The sequence below is a fragment of the Gossypium arboreum genome, chromosome 3 (assembly GCF_025698485.1).
Source record: "Gossypium arboreum isolate Shixiya-1 chromosome 3, ASM2569848v2, whole genome shotgun sequence".
Taxonomy (NCBI): Eukaryota; Viridiplantae; Streptophyta; class Magnoliopsida; order Malvales; family Malvaceae; genus Gossypium; species Gossypium arboreum.
In genome coordinates, this window is record NC_069072.1 from 129,485,138 (window position 1) to 129,494,527 (window position 9,390).

Sequence of the window (9,390 nt, forward strand, 5' to 3'; positions counted from 1 at the left end):
AAACCTAAAAAAGAAAAGACAATGAGAAAAAGAAAAAGAAAGGGTTGGAGGGGAAAAAGGAGGTGACTTTTTAAATAGACTTCGGATAGACTTTTTTTAATAGACTCTTAAACATTAAATATTCAATACGATTAATATCATTGAATTAAACAAATTGATAAATTGATATAGATTTATACTAATTTACCTTTATTTTAAAGAATAATTTTAAATTTATATATTTATCGTAATACAAAATCATAATTTTAAAAATTAAATATTTATATTAGTTTGTTATTATTTTCTAAATATTAGTATTGTTGAAATGCTATAAAATGTAATTGAATCATTAAAAATTGCCTTAGTTGCATATAAATTATTTTAGTAAATTATTAGTTTTTAGTAAAAAGATATTAGTTTTAATTTCATTTATTTAAATTAATATGCATAAAACTTAAAATTTAAATTATTTAGCATTCTGAAAAATCAACTTATTATTAAATAATTGATTTAAAATTGAAAGTATATTAGTTAAATATTTAAGAGGTTAAAATAATGTAAGAATTTAGTTAAAATTGAAAGTATCTCTCGGACTCATCTATTAGAAAGATTGGTAAAAAATTGAAAGTATCTCTCGAACTCATCTATTATTTTAGTAAATTGAAAGTATGCATTCAATATTGCTAATTAACTTTAAAGGCAGTAATTCACCAAAGATGCATTCTTACAACAATTCTGGCAATAACAGAGTAGCTAAGAATTATATCAATGCCATGTAGGTGATCAATTACTTACAATTCCAAACACAACACCGTCGAAGGCAGTATGATACTCAAAATTTGGAGTTGGAAACTCAGGAGTGGGATAAGCAAAAGTAAGAGGAAGCTCAGGGCAGCCCAAAATGATGTACCTACAACAGAAAAGTAAGCATAAACAATATAGAAAAAAAGTAAGCCCAAAATGATGTACCTACAAATCCATGCATTTTACTCATAACGTTAGTCATATATATCATCTCTCTCCCTTTATATACAGCCAAGGAGACTAGTGTAAATGATTCGACCGTTAAATCTATTGATATAATTATATATATATATATCATGCATATAAAATTTTTAATCGATACAATATTTTTATTATATCAATCTAAAATATATATTCAACAGTTGAAATTTCTTTCATAAAATAAATAATTTAAATTTGCTTAGCCCACTTCAAAACAAAGAAGTGATTGATAATTTCAGTGAAGCTAATATATTAGGGAAAGGTGGATTTGGGATTGTTTATAAAGGTGTATTGCATGATGGGACACAAATTGTAGTCAAAAGGATGGAATGTGTTGGTGAAGGTACTAAAGGAACGGCTGAGTTCCAAGTTGAAATTGCAGTGCTTTCAAAGGCTAGGCATTTGGTTGCTCTTTTAGGTTATTGTATCAATGGTAATGAGAGGCTTTTGGTTTATGAGTACATGCCTCATGGTACCCTTTGTATCCGGGTTAAGCATCAGGATCTTATACATATTATTCAGGGCTACATCTGTAGTGCAAGAGTTGTCATAAAATCTACATCAGACATCTTAATGATCAAAATAGCAAATATGGTTTCAATAATAAGAATCTACTTTTTAGACAGAAACAATAAGATATCATGCGTCTTATTTGCATCTCATATGGGTAAATTTTGAGCATAACAAAGCTCAAGAAAACTAAAATATTAAACTTAAAATGACTGGTAATAGTATTAAAAATCTGGCCTATATTCCTATGAGCTAAAATGAGGTACAAACTAAATGTAGAATAAAGGAACGTCTAACTTCTAATTCAAGGTCTAATATGGGGGGGAGATCGTATTAAACTGACAAAACATACTATAAAGGCTCTTACTAGACATTGGGACTTTGAAAGGCATCTGACTATGCAATCTCTAGATACTATAACAATGTTATCAATCTGAGCAAAGAGTCTAGAACGCTCTTACTATGCATTGGGAATTTGGGACATCGGAAATACTAAAAGTGACATAAGGAAACCATTTAACTATGCAATCTCTGGATACTTTAACCATGTTAACAATTTCAGAAAAAGAGACCACAAAGCTCTTACTTGGAAATTTGTGACATATGGAAGCACTAATATAAAAATCTCTCAAAAACTAAAGTTTTGAAATTCCCTACTCTTACGGAGCCAATTATAAGACTAATGCACCATTAAGGTTTAGCAGTATCGGAAGCACCTTTACCAGTTTTCTCACCCCTAACTTGACTTCCTTAAAAGACTGTAACGAAGGCACATATTGTTTAGTAAACATTTTACCACCTTGAGTCATTTGTTTGATAAAATGCATGGACATATCTCATCCTTCAAGCACGGTTCATAAGATCTAAAAATAGAATTTGAGGAACCCCAGCATCATAACATCTTATTTTGGATAACATAAGCCCAATCATCAATTTTGCTCTATTCAGTTCCAAGTTCATGGCTACAACATAAATGTTAACCCATATTTCCCTAAATTTAATGCTGTATTTCCTAAAAATGATAAAAACATGTTACACAGAGAGATGGAAGATAAAGAATGAAGTTTTATGACCTCCTCTGCCTGTTTTACTTCTAAAGGGGGCAAATCAACAGCTGCAGAAACAACCATTTAAGAGAGTGTCCATCTAATTTACAAAAACCCAATTCGTAGCTCCAAAGGTTGAACCGCAAACAAGGAAGTTTTTGTTCACAGAAAAGGCCAAAGTCACAGAAATCGGTCTAGTGAACTTCGTTTACATACATTTGGGTGCCTACCAAAGGTTGAACCGCAAACATTTGGGTGCCTCCCATTTACATACAGAGGATCTATTTACAAACTGTGAATATGGTAGCAAGAAGAAACAAAGAATATGGTAGCAAGAAGAAACAGAGAATATAGGAATGAAAAGAAATTACTTACAAGAAGAAACAGAAAGACTTTGCGCTTCACAGGCTTGTCGGTCGTCGTCGGAGTTAAAGAGCTTCACAGAGAATTTGGTTGTTTTCTTCACAAATCTGAAAACAAATAAGGTTCGGGAAGGAATTAGGCCAAAATTTCAAGGATAAAATGGTAAAAAAATAAATAAAAGTATGTCTATTTTCCCAGTTACCTTTAATTGCTGCTAAAAGCTTGATCCGTTTCAAAGACCAAAGAAGTGAGATTGAAATGAAATTTCACCTTGACCGGATCGGTGAACCAAGAAGCAGTTCAGTGAGGTTGGGTAACCCAACTGAAACTCACTGGTGAAAAAAGTGGTACCAAAGGCAGCCTAAGTCGAATGTGTGGCCGGTTGCCATGCTCTAAAGATAGTACGCATCATAAGTGCTTAAAACTCCTGTGATCTCTCTCCTGCCAGTTAAAGTGTGAGCTAATAAGGCGTGGATGTATCGTAGAGCTGGAGAAAGAGATGTCGCCTTCGAGTGACTCACGTCATAAGGGATCTGACTGGCTGTGAGATCAGTCCAACAGCACGAAGGTGAGTAATGGATGTGACGGTGAAGGTGAAGAAAGTTTTCGGCACCCATAAACTCATCGTTGTAGATGCTCATGGCTGCGCCAAACTCAGGGACACTCATATATTGCACCAAGCCACCAAGTCGGAATGTTATGGTACCATGCTCGTCATGCGATGACATCACGTGTTGAAGGTAAAATGTCGCGCAAAACCCCAAAGTAAGCTCCATATATGTGGGCTCGATGATATTAAAGAAACAGTCCTAGAGTGCCGTAGTAATGAAAGCGCGAACCTTATTAGTTAGTCGACCTGCTCCAACACGGCCCGGTCAATGCATCGGCCTAAACCGATTAGTCACACGCGCAGGAGCTGGAATAAGTCCTCAGTGGGTTCACAGAGAATTAGAGGTAAGGATGACGAACCTCGACCGAGGCGGTCGAGGAAGTCGCGCCAGGACCCTTCCGTTTTTTCGAAGTGGGGATGACGACTTTGGATTTACCTTGAGTGGTCGTCATAATGTACCTGCAAAAAAGCGAACAAAAATAAATGAATAAACCAACAGGATAAATAGAAAATAATAATAATGATAATAATTGAATGAGGATAATAAGCAAACTAAGAAACAATATGCTGAAACCTAAGGAGTACTAATAATGAGTAAGAAGACTAGAAAGAAACATATTAACAAGAAAAGTCAACTAAAACCTAGCAGAAAGACTACAATAGAAATAATATAATTCAAAATAACAAAAATAATCATGAGAACAATAGCTATCTAACTAACTAAAAGATAGAAGAAAATATCATCAAATAAGAACAAAATTGATGAAATGGAAAAATATGAAAGAAAGTTAACACATGGCCAGATGTGAAGAATGAAAATTCAAGAAATTAAACAATCACAATCAGTAAATAAAGAAACTCATAATAATGACTAAAGAAATAATAAGAAAGCAATAATAATAAGAGAATAAAATAATATACTAAGAGTAATAATAGAAATAAGGAAATAAATTAATAAATGAAGTAAAGAGAAGAGAAAGGAAAATCGACGGCCAGTGATCGAAGGTACAGATGGTGCATGGGTCAGTGATGGTGGTGGGATGGTTGTGGGTGTGGCAGTTCGTGGGTTTTGAGGCTGAGTGAGGGAGAGGAGGAAGGGGTTTGGTTGAGAGAGGGGCTGCATCGTGGGGGAGAAGGGAAAGAGGAGGAAAAGAAATAAGAAAGGAGGGGAAAGGGGAAGAGAAGGATTTTTGGTGAGATGGGGGCCGAGTTACGGTGGCCGGAATAGGGGATTTTAAAGGCTGCAGCGGTTAGGGCTTGGGAGGGTTTGAGAAGAAGAAGACAAAAATAAAATTTTAAGGTTGGGGATTTTATGGGTGACACGGTCGTGTAACAGTCCGTGTTATGTCAGACGCCTGTGTGGATTGAGTTTCAGCCCGTGTTCATCGAGGAAAGTAATAGCCCACTCATCACACGGCCTTAGACATGCTCGTGTGTCCAGGCCATGTGATTCAATATTTAAACTACCAATTAAATAGGGAATAGTAAAACTCCCTGGATCTTTCAACTTGTTAGGTAGTTTGTTTTGTAGAATCACTGAACAAACTGCATTTAATTCCACATGTGACGAATCATCTAACTTCCTTTTTTTTGCCAGAAGCTTTTTTAAAAATTTTACTGAGTTGGGCACCTTTGAAAGAGCTTTAATGAACGATAAGTTAATATGAAACTTTTTCAAAAGTTTAAGAAATTTACCGAATTGTTCATCTGTATGGTCTTTCTTTGTCGCATTAGGGTATGGCACGTGAGGTGTATATTCTCTGCTCACTGGTTTTTGTTTATTCTGGGTTTTATCCACCTTATCTTTATTTACCACGCCTTCTTACCTTGGTTTTGGTTTAGAATCAACTGACCCTTCTTCATCTCGAACAGTAATCACATGGAGTTATTCTCTTGGGTTAGACTCGGTGTTGCTAGGCAAGCTACCTTGTGGTCTTTATGAGATCAGCTTAGCAAACTGACCTATTTGATTCTCGAGTCCTTGAATCGACGCTTGCTAATTTTTAAGCGCTGTTTCGGTGTTTTGGAAACGTGTTTCTGACACCGAGATGAATTTTGTTAGCATCACCTCAAGGTTCGGCTTCTTTTCCTGCTGGTAGGGTGATTGAAAGCCTGGAGGGGGTTGTGGTCTTTGATTGCCTTGACCACTCCAAGAGAAATTGGGATGGTTCCTCCAACCTGCATTGTAAGTATTATTATAAGGGTTATTCTGATGTCTAGAATGTTACCCATATAGTTGACTTTTTTGCTCGTATTCCTAGGGTCGTAGGCTAGGTATTCTGGATTATTCATTCCTCCTCCATTTGTGTCACACTGCATCACCGGATGTACTTGCGTAGAGACACATAAACATCAATATTTTTATTTAAAAGCTCTACCTGGTTTGATAATATGGTGACCGTGTCGAGGTTGAAAACACCATCGGCTTTTGTCAGTTTTGTCCTTATGACTTGCCACTGATAATTATTCAGTGACATCTCTTCAATGAACTCATAAGCCTCCTCAGGTGTTTTGTTATTTATGGTTCCACCGGCAGCTGCATCAACCATTTGCCTAGTTGAGGGGTTCAAACCGTTGTGAAAAGTTTGAACCTGTAGCCATAAAGGTAACCCATGGTGAGGGCACCTTCTTAGTAAGTCCTTATACCTCTCCCATGCATCGTATAAAGTCTCTAAATCCATCTGCACAAAGGAAAAGATATCGTTCCTCAATTTGGCTATCTTAGCCGGTGGAAAGTACTTTAGTAGAAACTTCTCGATCATCTGTTCCCAAGTAGTGATTGAACCTTACGGTAGGGAGTTCAACCACTTCTTAGCCTTATTTCTTAACAAGAAGGGAAATAGCCTTAGGCGAATGACTTCTTCAGAAGCGCCATTGATCTTGAAAGTGTTGCAATATTCCAGAAAGTTGGCCAAATGAGTATTTGGATCCTCGTCTTACAAACCATCGAATTGAATAAACTGTTGGATCATCTGAATTGTATTTAGCTTTAGTTCAAAATTGTTTGCACCTACGGTAGGTCGAACAATACTCGATTCATCCCCAGTGAGATTGGGCTTAGCATAATCGTACATAGTATGAGGAGCAGGATTCTGATATACAGGAGTTACGGCAACCACAGGAGGTAGTGGATTATTTTGATTTTCAGCCATCTCCTCGGTGGTATTGGTATCATCCTCGTGCTCTTCCTCTATATACTGTAAGCTCCGCCTTATTTCTCTACGATTTCTACGAGCTATACTTTCAATTTCACTATCGAATAATAATGGTCCTGACGGATTCCTTCTAGTCATAAACTATAAGAATCTACCAGAAGCAAACCAAAGGAAAATTAGTAATTAAAAATAAAACTAAAACAAAAATTAAATGCAATAAAAAAAATGGCTAAATTAATGAAAATCAAGCGTTCCTAATATCTTAGTCCGCGACAATGGCGCCAAAAACTTGATGATCATTTTATGAACCACTAAACTAGACTACGATCACGACTAAGGCAAGCGCACCTATCGAATGGTAATATAGTTATGGTAAGTCTAGAATATCGTAACCACTATGACTAAAAGTACTAGTATTAACTTTCTTTCTATTATTTAGCCTAAAATATAAGGGGTTTGTTCTAATTTAAAATTAACTAACCAATTAACTACTACACGCGACAAAGAGTGAAGAAAATAATCGAATAAACCAATAATAAAGGCAATACCCAAGGAAGAATCTACCTAGACTTCACTTATTATTCTGACTCTGAATCAAATGATTTATTCACTTGTCTTGATCTGTAGAAATCCCTAATTTATGTTAATATCTCTTTCGAGACTAAGAACAACTGATTCTAGGTTGATTAATCGAAATCTCTTTCTAATTAAAACCCCTATCATCGCATTAACTCGATCTATGGATTCCCTTGTTAGATTTGACTCTAATTCGGCAGATTTATGTTGCCCTATTTCTAGGGTTGCATGCAACTCCGTTTAATTATGTGAGATCTACTCTTAAACAAGGACTTTTGCTCCACTGAATAAGCACATCAAACTTGGAATAATATCCTAAAAATATTAAAGCAAGAATTAATAACACATAATTAAGAATAAGAAAAAGTATTTATCATTAAATTCATAATATTAAATAATAATATCTATCTTAGGTTTCATCTTCCCTAGGCATCTAGGGAATTTAGTTCATAATATAAAAGGAAGACAACTCAAATTTAGAAAAACAACAAGACATGAAAAACCCAAATAAACTTCGAGAGAAATTTGAATAGAGATCTTCAATCTTGACGTAGATCTGCTTCTGAGATGATTCCAACGGCTTCCTTCGACTAATTTCTATTTTCTGCTCTACATTCCCTCTTAGGTCTGCTTCTAGTGTGTTTATATAGACTTTAGAATGCTCAGGAACCCTAAAATTTGGCTTTTTCTGTGTATTTGGGAAACAGGTAGCGATATTGACATGGGCTGCCACATGGGCATGTGGCCAGCTCGTGTGGCTCACACGGGCGTGTGCTCACCCCATGTGAAATTCGTCTTGGCCGTGTGGATATTTCAATCAGCCCGTTTTGTCCATTTTTGGCCCGTTTTATACTTCTTTTGTTCCCCTATACTCTCCTAAGTATAAAACATGAAATTAAGGGATTAGGAGCATCCAATTCACTAAATTATATGATAAACCATCCAAAAATATGCTAAGTATGGGATAAAAATGTGTTACTTTTATGATTTATCAACAACGAAACTATAATTTTGACAAGGTTGTTCTAGCTAATGGCTATAAAATAAATGAATATAATAAGTGCATATATAGCAAATCTAAAAATGGAAAAGGTGTCATAATTTGTTTATATGTAGATAACATGCTCATATTTGGAATGAACTTATAATAAGTAGAAAACACAACGAAATTATTACCAAGCAATGTTTCTATGAAAGATTTGGGTGTAGCAGATGTTAGTTGTAATAGCCCATTTCAGTGGTGTCGAAAAAATAGTTTTGAGACCATAATTCTGACGATTGAATTATTATTTTAGTATTTATTTAATGTCTATGAGATTATATTAAGGTTATATCAAGGTTTTGTTAATAAATTTTGAAGTTTAAATGGTTAATTAGGTAAAAAAGGACTAAATCGTAAAAGGTGTAAAAGTTGAATTCTATTAGTTAAAAGGGTTAAATGGCTATGGAAAGGAAAGCTGATGGGCTTATATGGTAAATATACTATATTGTATGCTAGTGGATGTGCATGGACAAGGTTTTATTGAAAATTTTAATTAGTAATAAGGTTAATATGGTAATTTGGTAAATGAAAGAAAAATCAAGTTAATAAAATACAAAAGAAAGATGTTGTCTTCTTCATTTTTGTTTCAAAAATCTAAATTAGCCATTAGAGAAAGGAGCTAGGTTTAGCCAACATCTTGTTCTTGCAAGGTAGGTTTTCAAGCCCTATTTTTATTGATTTTTATGTTTTTGAGTTCGTTTTAACTTAGTCTAGCTTGCTCGAGGTTTAATGTCCAAAATTTTTAAAGGTTAAGGGACTTTCCATGGTTTTTTTAATAGGTTTTCAAGTTATTTGATATATTATTAATCTTGGTTGTAAAATAAACATGTTTTGTTAAGTGATTTTTGATGAAATTGCATTTAGGGATTTATTTTTGAAAGTAGTAAAATTTCATGGTAAATTTATGAAATAATGATTTAAGTGGGTTAGCATGTAACACCTCTAACCCGTATTCGTTGCCAGAATAGGGTTACGAGGCAATCATAATTAAAATCCATTCATCTCATTCATAATGTCCCTTATAAGGCTCTACGAGTCCTTAAAGCATGCTTAGAAGTGGTTCGGGACTAAACTGATAACATTTACAAACTTTGGGAAACTTAG

General features: G+C 34.8%; 1 non-coding gene across 1 annotated transcript; it reads left to right on the plus strand.

Moving 5' to 3' along the window:
• The first annotated feature begins 6,120 nt into the window (after nucleotides 1-6,120).
• LOC128291199 (small nucleolar RNA R71) lies at nucleotides 6,121-6,227 on the plus strand. The gene has a single exon (XR_008280975.1). It is a non-coding gene; the product is annotated as a small nucleolar RNA R71 (small nucleolar RNA).
• The last annotated feature ends 3,163 nt before the right edge of the window (nucleotides 6,228-9,390 follow it).